Genomic DNA, 14,935 nt, shown 5'->3' with positions numbered 1-14,935 from the left:
ATTGCCTTTTTAATTAATTTTTAATTGCCTGGAACATCAGGACAGCAAAGATGCATACATCAGGCTGCTTTTTATTGATTACAGCTTGGCATTTAACACCATCGTCTCCTCAAAACTAATCAGCAAACTCCAAGACCTGGGCCTCAATAACCCCCTTGTGAAATTGGATGCTGGATTTCCTCACTTGTAGACCCCACTCAGTTCAGATTAGCAACAACATCTCCTCCACAATCTCCATCAGCACAGGAGCACTGCAGGGATGTGTACTTGGCCCCCTGCTCTACTCGCTTTACACCTAAGACTGTGTGGCTAAGTACAACTCCAACACCAAATACAAATTTGCTGACAACACCACTGTTGTGGGCTGTATCAAAGGGGTGATAAATTAGCATACAAGGAGGGAGATTGAGAACTTGGTTGAGTAGTGTAATAACAACAACCTCTCACTCAATGTCAGTAAGACCAAGGAGCTGATTGTAGACTTCAGGAGAGAGAAGCTAGAGGTCCATGAGCCAGTAAACATCAGAGGATCAGAGGTGGAGAGGGCCATTAACTTTAAATTCCTGGGTGTCACTATCTCGGAGGACCTGTCCTGGACCTATCATGTAAATATTATTGTGAAGAAAGCATGACAGTGTTTCTACCTTCTCAGGATTCTGTGGAGGTTCAGCATGTCATTGAAAACCTTGGTAAAGCTCTATATTGTGTGTGGTGGAAAGTGTGCTGACTAACTCTATTACAGCCTGATATGGAAACACCAATGCCTTTGAGTGGAAGATCCTACAAAAAGTAGTGAGTTCAGCCCAGTACATCACGGGTAAAACTCTCCCAACCATTGAGCACATCTACATGAAACAATGCCATAGAAAAGTAGCATCCATCATCAAAGATCTTCACCAACCAGGCCATGCTTTTTTCTTGCTGCTGCCATCAGATGGAAGGTACAATTGCCTCAGGACTCACACCACCAAGTTTAAGAATAGTTACTACTCCTCAACCATCAGGCCTTTGACCAAAAGGGAATAGCTACACCCATTTGACTCTGTTATCCTGTTATTTCATGGTTGTAACTTATTGCTGTTTATTTATATCTGTATATGCACAGTTTGCTTACAGTTTATAGTTCCTGATGTTTACAGTTACTGTTCTATAGATTTGCTAAGTATGCTCCCAGGAAAAAAGAATCTCAGGGTTGTTTGTGGTAGCACATATGTACTCTGGTAATAATTTTTATATTGATCTTTGAATTTCGAACTTCAATAAAATCAACAATGTCAGTAAAAGTAACCTCATGGTTGTGTATTTCTCGTAGCTTGTAGACCACTGATCTCCATTTTTCCTTAAGCTTATGGGACAATTTCCTTATGACAATCATCATATTAGCAAGCATACCAGATCACACACATCCTGCACTTCTTCCAAGGATTTGAAACAGCCTGCAAAAAAAAGACTGCAGTCTTGAACTTTCACGTATTATGATTTGATATGTGGCTAAGAAATAGCCCTTTTTATGTAGGTCACAACATCCCCTAAGTGTTCATCGCACAAAATGTAGAGATAGTCGCTACAATCATCAGTCTTGCCTTCAATGCTATTCTTGAAATCCCTCATAAATGAATGATACTGCAATGCATCAATATCAAAGATTTAACTCTCTTTTAGGCAGAGGTACAATGCACTGTTGTTTTACCACTAAGCTTGATATTTCCTTTTGCATCCTTATGGCCTCCAGCCAATCACTTAGACTTTTATCGTTTAAAACATGGCATCCGAGGTAACGGGGAGAAGGCTGAGAAGTGAAACTGAGGAGGGCATAAAAGGATAAGCCATGATTGAATGGTGGAGCAGACTCAATGGGCCAAAGTGGCCTAATTCTGTTCCTATGTCTTATAGTCTTATGAAACATGAGTGTCACCATACTGTAAATTAATTTCCTGAAAGTACCTTGTGCTATTGGATATGACATAGGTTCAGAGTGTCTCCTTAGTGCAGGCTGAGAATGAATACCCTCAACATCCCAAACTCATGGCTCATAGACAATGAGGAACAAATGTATCCATATGGACATTGAGTATGTTGGATTTTCTCTGTCCCAACTCACACCATACAACTGTCCTGCTGGAACACCTTTAGCAACCAGAGCGCTTGAAGCCTTCAGCACTTTTACTTTGGCTATCTTGGCTGCAATTTCTTCTGCAAATGAAGCCACTCTTTCCTTCTTTATATCTGCTCCTTTCCTCTCCGAAGATGTTCTTTGTTTCTCTGAAGCTGTTCTTCCATCTGTTCCTTTTATTCTTCTAATGCATCTTTATCCCTCAATACTTGTTGTCTCGTGCATAACTCAGCTAAATCAGCTCCGTTCTGATGTGTGTGAAGGTGGTATCAGACACACAGGGTGCTCTGCTAGCAAGAGAACCTGCTGCATGCATGTTCACATTAGACCCAATGTCTTCAGGGTGTACTGAAAATCATCAGTTTTATACATAGTCAAAGCATACCCTGTGGCTTGACAAATATTTTCATTTGCTCCAGCAACTTGACCTTCAACATTGCATGTTTGGTTCTGCCATTGTTCATCCTCAGCTGTGATTGCATTAATAAGAGTCTGAATATTTGCAAACCTTTCAGTTTGTTAACCTTGCTCTGAGGTAGGCGTTAAAGACAACAGCACATTATGCTGCTTAGCAACATCTTCACAAAGGTTTTTCAAATCGTCCAATTGAGACTGCACTTGCAAGACATTTTGCTTTTCTTGCAAAAAACTTTGAATTACTGGTATTAAATCTTTAATCTTCATAACAATTTCATTATATTCCTGTCAAACATACCACGCCTCACCCACATGACGAGCTACCATAATAAACATAATAAATGTACAACACAGAATACAATGCAGATAGAAAACAGATGCATTGCAATAAACATCCCATGGCTTTAAAATTTACAACTGCAGAAAGAAATAAAACTTCTCTGAAATAAACATCAAGAAAACTACAGCAGGATTTGGAGGAACTGTAATAGATTCCCATCCCAATGTATTTTGTGAATTATTAAGCAGCAAAGATATGATAGAAACACTTTTATGTATACACTTCCCAGTGATCTGCACATACTTCAAAAAAGCATAAATGCAGTGTGTGGCTGCTACTATCAAAATACAGAAATTTATGTAGGAGAGTGATAAGGGTTGACTGATGTCTGGATAACTGCTTCCATTGCTTCACTATCTACAGCTTCTACAATGCAAATATAAGTACAAATATGCAAATTTAAAAACTACGTAATTCAAACTGAGACGTGAAAGTAGAGCTCTAAGATGGTTATACTTATTGTGGAAAATAAAGGCATTAGTCAGCTATCATTTATGGTTTCATAGAAAGCTGTGACCTTTGAAATAAAAACATGAAATCTAATCCGAACTAAAAACAGAAAATACTGCAAGTACTCAGCTGGCCAGGTGACATTTTTGGAAAAAGGAAAAGAAACAACTTTCATCATAATCAGGAAAAGTCAGAAGTCAGACCTGTTTTTAAGTTGCAGAGAACGGGAAAGGGTGGAGGGAACAAAGATATTGTCAATGATTATTTTTCCACCTAGGATATTTAACTTCAGCTGGACCAAAGCACAGGTCAATGCATCAGGCCTTTGCAACGCAAGAGTAAACATTTTGACTTTTACTCCCCTCTGCTGATTACTCTCCAGTGAGTTCCCATTCTTTCTGAAATGTTCACTACTATGCTTGTTTGATGAGATCAGTCTTGGCTGTGCTTTCGCCTCAGATGAATAATCTTCTGATTCTCCTTGCCTAGGGTCACATCTGAATAACATCCACTCAGTGCAATACTGGAGGGCTGCTGGCATTAATGGAAAATACCTCAGAAACATTGCCCTTTTAAGCAGTATCGGCAAGTGGTAACTGAAAAAGATGCCACTGGAGTATTTAGTTATGACTAGCTAAAATTTTCCTCTTTATAGAGTGTCCCTGGGAGGCAGAATGTTCTACGGCAAGAAAGGTTTTCCAGGGATTTCAAGATGTAAGCGCAATCTGATTAAGTAAATTTTGAATTGGTAAGTTGAAAGTTATGCTATGAATCATTCATTTTATTAGGTTTGGTGTTGTTGACCAGGCCAATATTTATTGCTCATCCCTAATTGCCCCGAGAAGATGAAGGTGAGTCACAGTCTAGAAGAACTGCAAGTTTTCTGGTGACACAGTGCAGGACAAAGATCCAGTGGTAGTGAAAGGCCAGTAATGTATCTCCAAATCAAGATAGTGCAGCTTGGAAGAGGTATGCAAGTAGTTCTGTTGCAGTGCTTTGGAAGTTTTGTTTTTTTTAGTGGTAGATTTTGCTTCTTTGGACAAACCTTTGAAGTGGCCTGGGTGAATATGTACAATATATTTTGTTTGTGGTGCACACTACAGTCATCATGCAATGGTTATAGATAGAATGAATATTTCAGGCAGGTTGTCTTATCCTAAATGGCTCTGAGCTTCTTGGAATTGCACAAGCATAGACTTGCATGTGCTCCATATTTGTAACTTATGGATAGTAGAAAGGATTTGGATGTCAATTGGTGACCTGACAACTTAGTGATATGAAGACCACAAAGAGTTTTTGTGGAATCACAAACTGAATTTATCAATTTGTGTATCAATTTGAATTGATCAAGTATAATCATCAGTGAATATCTTAATTTCTAACTTTATTTTAGAAGAACAATCCTTGATGTAGCAACTGAAGATGGTTAGGCCTCGAATGAGGTTGGAGGCAACAGCGGGTGCATGACAACTCCGGCAAGACATTACTTCCTACAAAGCGAAACCCAATAGCATGAATGGCAGCGATGCTTCACTACCAGATGAACTCAATGCCTCTATGCATGCTTTGAAAGGGAGAGCACAAGTACAGCTGTGAAACTCCCTGCTGCACCTGATGACCCTGTGATCTCCGTCTCAGAGGCCGATGTTAGACTGTCTTTAAAGATAGTGAACCCTCACAAGGCGGAAGGTCCCCGATGGAGTACCTGGTAAGACTCTGAAAATCTGTACCAACCAACTAGCAGGAGTATTCAAGGACATTTTCAACCTCTCATTGCTACAGGCAGAAGTTCCCACTTGCTTCAAAAAGACAACAATTATACCAGTCCCAAAGAAGAATAATGTGGGCTGCCTTAATGATTATCACCTGGTAGCACTCACATCGACAGTGATGAAATGATTTGAGAAGTTGGTCATGACTAGACTGAACTCCTGCCTAAGCAAGGACCTGGACCCATTGCAATTTGCCTATCGCCACAATAGGTCAACGGCAGACGCAATCTCAATGGCTCTCCACATGGCTTTAGACCACCTGGACAACACAAACACCTACATCAGGATGCTGTTCATCGACTATAGCTCAGCATTTAGTGCCATCATTTCCACTATCCTGATTGAGAAGTTGCAGAACCTGGGCCTCTCTACCTCCCTCTGCAATTGAATCCTCGATTCCTAACTGGAAGACCACAATCTGTGCAGATTGGTGATAACATATCCTCCCCGCTGAGGATCAACAGTGGCGCACCTCAGGTGTGTATGCTTAGCCCACTGCTCTACACTCTATATGCACATGACTGTGTGGCTAGGCATAGCTCAAACATCATCTATAAATTGCTGATGATACAAGCATCGTTGGTAGAATCTCAGGTAGTGACGAGAGGGGGTACAGGAGTGAGATATGCCAACTTGTGGAGTGGTGTTGCAGCAACAACCTTGCACTCAATGTCAGTAAGACGAAAGAGCTGATTGTGGACTTCAGGAAGGGTAAGACGAAGGAACATATACCAATCCTCATAGAGGGATCAGGAGTGGAGAGAATGAGCATTTTCAAGTTCCAGGGTGCCAAGATCTCTGAGGATCTAACCTGGTCCTAGCATATCAATGTTTTTATAAAGAAGGCAAGACAGCGACTATTCTTCATTAGGAGTTTGAAGAGATTTGGCATGTCAACAAATACACTCAAAAACTTCTATAGATGTACCGTGGAGAGCATTCTGACAGGCTGCATCACTGTCTGGTATGGAGGAGCTACTACACAGGACTGAAAGAAGCTGCAGAGGGTTGTAAACCTAGTCAGCTCCATCTTGGGTACTTGCCTACAAAGTATCCAGGATGTCTTCAAGGAGCGGTGTCTCAGAAAGGCAGCGTCCATTATTAAGGACCTCCAACACCCAGGACATGCCCTTTTCTCATTGTTACCATCGGGTAGGAGGTACAGAAGCCTGAAGGCACACACTCAGTGATTCAAGAACAGCTTCTTCCCCTTTGCCATCTGATTCCTAAATGGACATTGAACCCTTGGACATTACCTCACTATTTTTAATATAAAGTATCTCTGCCTTTTGCATGATTTTTAATCTATTCAATATATGTATACTGTAATTTATTTATTTATTTATTGATTATTATTTTATTTTTCTCTTCTAGATTATGTATTGTATTGAACTGCTGCTGCTAAGTTATCAAATTACACATCACATGCCAGTGATAATAAGCTTGATTCTGATTCTGATTCTGATTGTAAGCATTGCCAATAGGAACTCCTGCAGAGTCCTAAGGCTAGGATGTTTGACCTCAACCACAATCACTTTACTTTGTGTGAGTTGAGAAAGCAAACTGATGAAGGTAGAATGATGGATGTCATGTACATAGATTTTATTAAGGCATTTATGGTCTTATTTGGCAAGGTTCCCCACTGTAGGCTGTTTCAGAAAGTCAGGAGGCATGGGAACCATGGAAACTTAGCTGCAGGGATTCAAAGTTTTCTCGCTTACAGGCGGCAGAGAGTAGTAATAGGTGGAGTGTATTCTGTTTGGCAGTCGATGGCTAGTGGTGTCCTGCAAGAATCCATTCTGGAACTCTACTCTTTGTGATGTTTATAAAAAACCTGAATGAGGAAGTGGAAGGCCGGGTTAAATAAGTTTGTAGATGGCATGAAGGCTGGTGGTGTTGTGGATAGTGTAGAAGATTGTCATTGGCTTCAATGGGACATTGGTAGGATGCAGAACTGGGTGGAGAAATGGCAGATGGAGTTCAATCTGTAACATTGAGAAGTGATACGCTTTGGAAGATCAATCTTGAAGGCAGAGTACAAAGTTAGTGACAGGATGCTCAGCAGTGTGGAAGAACAGAAGGATCTTGAGATCTAAGTTCATTGATCTCTCAAAGTTGCACAGATCTTGATAGGGTTGTTAAGAAGGCCTTGGTGTGTTGGCCTTCATTAGTCAAGTTCAAGAGACGTGAGGTTATTTGCAGTTCTATTAAATTCTAGTTAGACCGCTTGGAGTATCGTGTTTATTTCTGGTCATCTCATTACAAGAAGGATGTGGAAACTTTAGAGAGGGTGTAGAGGAAATTTTCCAGGATGTTTCCTGGACTAGAGAACATGTCCAATGAGGAAAGGTTGAGCAAGCAAGGGCTTTTAGCAGTGGTGCATGATATTATGAGAGGCAAAGGCCAGTACCTTTGGCAATGGCCAATACCATCTTTTTGTGGTTGGTCATGAGACTTCATGTGTCAGTTAATTAGCTTTCAAAAAGAATGAAGTAGAAAGTATATCTAATGACAATGTAGGAAGAAATCAATTCTCTATTGACTGTGGGAATCCAAATGATAACCAGAATATGTTATTATATTATTAGGATGACATCATTGTGGGACAATATTTTTTGAATAAATTATTGAAGTCCAGTTCAGTTCTTTAGAACAACATTCAGCTTAGGTGCAAAAGAGAAATGGTGGTTTGGAAGAGTGTTAATACTGTGGACAATGTCGTAAGCTTTCAAAACAAGCATTTATTTCCTGATTTTTACTTAAGAATTTGTGCTCTAAACTGTAAGACTGTTACAATTTCACTCTAAGGCTTTTTTTGGAAAACATAGCTTCTCATATAATTTTACTTTTAGCCTCTGTTATCCTGAAATTGGGGCTGTTATTGTAAGATATTTGTGTAATATCTAATCAATTTCAAGGCACACTGATTTATTTAAGATTATAAGGCTACTAGGAAGGAGCTTAAGAAGGAAATTAGGAGAGCCAGAAGGGGCCATGAGAAGGCCTTGGCGGGCAGAATTAAGGAAAACCCCAAGGCATTCTACAAGTATGTTAAGAGCAAGAGGATAAGACGTGAAAAAATAGGACCTATCAAGTGTGACAGTGGGAAAGTGTGTAAAGAACTGGAGGAAATAACAGAGGTACTTAATGAATACTTCAGTATTCACTATGGAAAAGTATCTTGGTGATTGTAGTGATGACTTGCAGCAGACTGAAAAGCTTGAGCATGTAGATATTAAGGAAGAGGATGTGCTGGAGCTTTTGGAAAACATCAAGTTGGGTAAGTCACTGAGACTGGACGAAATGTACGCCAGGCTACTGTGGGAGGCAAGGGAGGAGATTGGTGAGCCTCTGGCGATGATCTTTGCATCATCAATGGGGATGGGAGAGGCTCCGGAGGATTGGAGGTTTGCGGATGTTGTTCCTTTATTCAAGAAAGAGAGTAGGTATAGCCCAGGAAATTATAGGCCAGTGAGTCTTACCTCAGTGGTTGGTAAGTTGATGGAGAAGATCCTGAGAGGCAGGATTTATGAACATTTGGAGAGGTATAATATGATTAGGAGTAGTCAGAATGGCTTTGTCAAGGGCAGGTCGTGCCTTACGAGCCTGATTGAATTTTTTGAGGATGTGACTAAAGACATTGATGAAAGAAGAGCAGTAGATGTAGTGTATATGGATTTCAGCAAGGCATTTGATGAGGTACCCTATGCAAGGCTTATTGAGAAAGTAAGGAGGCATGGGATCCAAAGGGACATTGCTTTGTGGATCCAGAACTGGCTTGCCCACAGAAGGCAAAGAGTGGTTGTAGATGGGTCATATTCTGCATGGAGGTCAGTCACCAGTGGAGTGCCTCTGGGATCTGTTCTTGGACCCTTACACTTTGTGAGTTTTATAAATGACCTGGATGAGGAAGTGGAGGGATGGGTTAGTAAGTTTGCTGATGACGGAAAGGTTGGAGGTGTTGTGGATAGTGTGGAGGGCTGTCAGAGGATACAGTGGGACATTGATAGGATGCAAAACTGGGCTGAGAAGTGGCAGATGGAGTTCAACCCAGATAAGTGTGGAGTGGTTCATTTTGGTAGGTCAAATATAATGACAGAATATAGTATTAATGGTAAGACTCTTTGCAGTGTGGAGGATCAGAGGGACCTTGGGGTCCGAGTCCATAGGATGCTCAAAGCAGCTGCACAGGTTGAATCTGTGGTTAAGAAGGCGTACGGTGTATTGGCCTTCATCAGTCATGGATTTAGGAGCCGAGAGGTAATGCTGCAGCTATATAGGACCCTGGTCTGACCCCACTTGGAGTACTGTGCTCAGTTCTGGTCACCTCACTGCAGGAAGGATGTGGAAAGGGTGCAGAGACGATTTACAAGGATGTTGACTGGATTGGGGAGCATGCGTTATGAGAATAGGTTGAGTGAACTTGGCATTTTCTCCTTGGAGCAATGGAGGATGAGAGATGACCTGAAAGAGGTGTACAAGATGATGAGAGGCATTGATTGTGTGGATAGTCAGAGGCTTTTTCCCAGGGCTGAAATGATTGCCACAAGAGGACACAGGTTTAATGTGCTGCGAAGCAGGTACAGAGGAGATGTCAGGGGTAAGTTTTTTACTCAGAGAGCGGTGAGTGCATGGAATGGGCTGCCTGCAACGGTGTTGGAGGCAGATATGACAGGGTCTTTTAAGAGACTTTTAGACAAGTACATGGAGCTTAGTAAAATAGTGGGCTATGGGAAAGCCTAGTAATTTCTGAGGTAGGGACATGTTCGGCACAACTTTGTGGGTGGAAGGGCCTGTATTGTGCTGTAGGTTTTCTATGTTTCTGCGTTTATACTTTTTTATTATACAAATTCTTCTCATTTCAAATTCTGGAAAGTGCATTCGCAAAGTATAAAAACAGACATGAAAATGCTAAAAATACTAGCAAGTCAGGCAATGTTTGTGCAACTGTAGATTCATTTTACTAGGATTATTGCCTGAGTAATTGCCATACCTATAATTAAACATAGGACTAACATTCAAGCCAGCAGCTATCAAATGGATTAAGGAATATTGCACTAATAAGCAATACTGCAAATGCATCTTAATGCATTATACTAGATGGGGAATGTTTATCATTTTTATTCAGCAATGAATATCCTGTTCATTATTGCTTAGTACCAATTAATAGGAAACCAAGCTATTAATCTCAATTGAAAATAAAAATACTTCTCTATTTTAGTGTCCGCATTTCCTGTCTTTCTCTCTCAAGTACTTTATTTTAATTATGAGAATAGAAGCTCAAAGATTGCTTTATACTGTGTACAAATAAGCTAACAAGGAGAAAACAACAGTCAGCATTGTGAATTTTAGATCTGATCTTTTATTCAGTGCGTAGGACTGCCATTTGAGATAGAAGTAGAGATGTTTCAGAATTACCATGTTGCTTAAATTATGAGAAGTATTTGCTTTCAATATTTCCTGAATTGATACTGATTTCCAGTAGATATTAAGAAAAGTAATTTCCCTGATGTTAACTGAGATAACCCATGCTAAATTGTAGTAGGAGGTAAACTACACATTCTCAATCCTTTTCGATATATTCCAATTTAACCATTTACATTTCAGCAATCCTAGGCATCCATTAGTACTCTAAAGTTGCAGATATTTGCATTGTCACTGAATGTTACTTGAAATCCCAAAGAGCCCTGTACCACAACAAGGTCACAATCAAAACATTTCTGGAGATGCCAAAGTTCCCAGAGAAGGGCATGTAATACTTTTATTTAGTGTTGTGGTGACGCCTTGTGGCACAGGAGGAGTAGGAGATAAGGAAAGTTTGACATTGTACCGGTTCTACAACTTATTTGCATATTAATTGTCCTGTGAGGTGAGATTAAGTAGGTTTAGTGAGTTTGGCAAATTGTGCAAAGGGAAAATGTTCACTCCTTGCCAAAGTGTCCAGAACCAAGAGACATGGTCTAAGATTAAAGGAGAGATCATTTGAGACTGACATAAGGGGAAATTTCATCACTTAGATGGTATAGAATCTTTGGAATTTTCTACCCCAGGGGTTTGTGGAAACTTAGTCGCTGAGTTCAGTCAAAACAGAGATGAATAGGTTTCTGGATATTCTAAGGACACAAGTTTAGTAAAGAAAAATGACGCCGAGGCAGAAGATCAGCTCTGATGTTGTTGATGGCAGAGTAACTATGAGGGGCCAAAAAACATCCTCCAGTTTTCTACATTTTATGTTCTATTCACAGGTAAAAGTGATGTATTTGGAGAATGGAACCAGAAACTGGATTCCTCCTTCCTCTCTGCGAAAACTTTGCTGCTGGAGGCTGTCACACTCTGAACAGGTGACATGGTTTATTTTGCCCAGTGAAGTGTCGTTGCTCATCAGGACTGGTAATAACGTTAATGGGCTTATCAGTAGGTTAAACAAAATTGCTTCCATAAGGAAATATCAGCTCTCACTACTCATCAGAACTAGCAGGGACAGATGTGAATGAAAGGAAACAATTTGAAAGCATTAGATAAAAGGGCTATTGTAAATATACGGGAGTCTGGCAAGCCTGTAATAATGAAATACCTGCAAATATTTGGAAGTGGACATGCCAACAGAGAGAGAAAAGGTTATATGAAAAGAAGGAAACTAAAAGATGTGTTCATTTCTTTAAAAAGAGAATTGTTCTGTGCCACAAAGAAATGGAAATGATCTGTAGATTTCAAGATAACTTATGAAGTTAAGCTTATGAAGTGAATGAAATTTGAAATTGACTTAATTAAGTTTGAACTAGTTGCATTCAGTACACCATCAATCAAACACCCCATCTATGTGACTGATCATTTCTGAAACTGAGAAAGATGTTAGGGAGAAAGTAAACATCCAGTATTTGCGAGGATCATTTCTGTACTGCCGTTGTTTTGTAGCACCAGATTGTCTGCGATGCACCAGCACATCAATCAGTTATCTTTGAAGTTTATTATTAATTATAATCTGTAAGAATATTATTTTTATTGTAGATACATTTATTTTCACATGCATCTGTTTCAAACATTCTTTTATGCATGATCGGTCACATAGCTGGGGTGTCTGATTAATCATACTGAATGCAACAAGTTCAAACTTAATTATGTCATTTTCAAATTTCATTCACATCATGAACTTAATGAAGGTAAATCATCTAATCTAAATCTACAGATTATTTCCATTTCTCTGCAGCACAGAACAGTTCTCTTTTGAAAGTGAACAAGTCTTTCATTTTAGCGTCTCTGTACGTTGGATGAAAATGTAATTGGCTAGAAAGGATGAGGAGAAGGACTATTTCTTCAATGTAGCTGAACAGTAATGTTAAATATCAGGATAATCTCACCATTCTGAAGTCTCGTATTGATGTCCCAAAGCTGGTTTATTCCATGTGCAAGTCTCATCAGGCATTTGGGATACTTACCCTACATTAAGGGTTGATTTGAGCTAGCTTAGGTGTCAAACTATCATTCTTTTATTTGTTCATTTATTATTAGTGTTATAGACAAAAAGGCAGACAGTAGATCTGAAGTCTTTTCATATTATTCAAAATATTACAAATGCTCTATAAGAATATGAACTGTTCCTGCCTAATAATTGGAACCTTTTGTATATATTATATACTCTTTCCAAACAGAAGCTATTTCATACATGTTAGGTCATACTAATGAACAGTTTCAGATTAGTATAAATTAGTGGTTCGCAAAGTGGGCAATATTGTCCCCTGGAGACAGTGGGAGTTTCTAAGGGGTGATAAAAATTAACGGGTGGTGAGGGTGGGGGCTCTTGGTAGCAAGCTGGCTGCTGAGGGATTAGAGGCTTAATTTAAGAAATGAATTATTCATTGTAGGCATTTGATCCTCAGTGCTTCATAATTGATTACAATGATCATATAATCACCTCATCTCTTGCTAGCCCACCATTCTGTTAGACTTAAAGCACATGATATTTATTGAAAAGCAATGTGACACTTCTGTATTTGCTATATCATGAGAAATGTGGACTGAAGAAACCATGTTATTTCTGGGCCCACCCCTGCATCATTGCCGTTTGCTACTATAATAGTGTTAGCTAGAACAATTCCCATACTCTAATCACACAGTGACACAGTTCCTGTGAATTAGGGTATGGCACTCAATGGGGTAAACTTTATAATCTGCCCTTTTGAATGGTCTTGGCCACATTTCTCCAGCTCACAATCCAACTAAGATATTTCTGTCCCTTTTTATGTATCTTCAGGCAGCGAGTCAGGTTTTGCCTGAACTATGAAGATGTCAAAAATTTCCCCTTAGTTGATCACAGCGCTTGAGGCTGGACTGGACCAATAGGTGATTGACTGTGGTTGTTAATCCATAACAAAAATGGCAGAAGCAAACCAAATGGAAAAGAAGTGTAGACAGTATAGTGTGGAGGAGAATCTGAAATATGGATTTATACCAGCACCAAGCAACCAACAGCAGCCAATGTGTCAATTGTGTGATAAAGTTTCTTTCAAATGAGGCATTCAAACCATCCTGGCTCCTAGAACATTTGAAGAGAACATAAAGCAAATAAGAACTTGGCTTATTTTCAGTCGCTTCGTGAAAACTTTCAGAAATGGAAAATACCGGTACTTTAAAACATGTTTGTCTGCATTTCACAACAAAACAGTGATGGTTTGCGTGCTTCATACAACATTTAATTGTTCATTGCTAAATCTAGAACATTCCATACAATGGTGAAGAATTGACTCTGCCAGCAGTTAGCGAGGTTCAGAGTATGATTTTGCATAAGTCACCAGACCAAATAATTAAGACAATACTGCTTAGCGACAACTCTGTTCAAAGAAGAATAAATAAAATGTCTGCAAATGTGGAAGACACATTATGCAAAATACCTAGGACAACAGAAATTGTTCTCGGATTTAGATAAGTCAACTTTGCCAGGCAAAGACTATTTGCTTCTTGGTTAAGTTTGCTTCATAAGAGATGAAAGCAAGGTTCAAGAGCTATTATTTGCAAGGAGACTAGCAAAAGATTTGAAGGGGGAGTCACTATTTTGCATTGTTGACCAATATTTCAAAGGGAAGGATATTCCACTCACCAACATTCTTGCTTGTATAATAGATAGGGTACCATCAATGACATGACACCACAAAGGGGTTATTATTTTCTTGAAAAAAGCTGTACCTAACATATTTACTATTCACTGTGGCAGAAAATATTTTGTCACAAAAAACGTAAGTGATCAGCTGCCCAAAACCTCTTTCAGAGTCGATGCCTCCAGAAGACACGGTACATCATTAAAGACCCCTCACACCCTCTCCATGAACTGTTTGTTCTTCTGCCATCAGGTAAACGTTACAGGAGCATCAAAACTAAAACCACAAGGCTACTAAACAGCTTCCTCCCACAGGCAGTCAGACTGCTAAATAGCTGCTCTACCTGACTCTGCTTTGGACACTTTTAACTTGCACTGGACACTTATAACTTGTTTTTAACTGACATGTGGCTGTTGTGTTTTACTATTTATTGTTATGTTTATTATTTAGTGTTGTGTTTGTTATGTTATGATTGTACTGCTCCTGGGAAACGCTCTCATTCTGCCCTGCAGAGCTGATGTACCGTTAGAATGACAATAAAGTTTTAGAATCTTGAATCTACTGTTATCACAGCAACAAATAAAATCAAGTCCCATGCTCTCAATTCTCAACTATTTTGAGAGCTTTGTATTGAGAATAATGAACAGGTTGAATGCTTGCTGTTGCACACAGAGGTAAAATGGCTCTCAAAATGGAAACTACCTGAAACACTTATATCCACTTTTTGAAACAATGATAAAATTCATTGAAG

The sequence above is a fragment of the Hemitrygon akajei genome, chromosome 13, assembly GCF_048418815.1.
Source record: "Hemitrygon akajei chromosome 13, sHemAka1.3, whole genome shotgun sequence".
NCBI lineage: Eukaryota > Metazoa > Chordata > Chondrichthyes > Myliobatiformes > Dasyatidae > Hemitrygon > Hemitrygon akajei.
Note: the sequence above shows the minus strand (reverse complement) of the source record.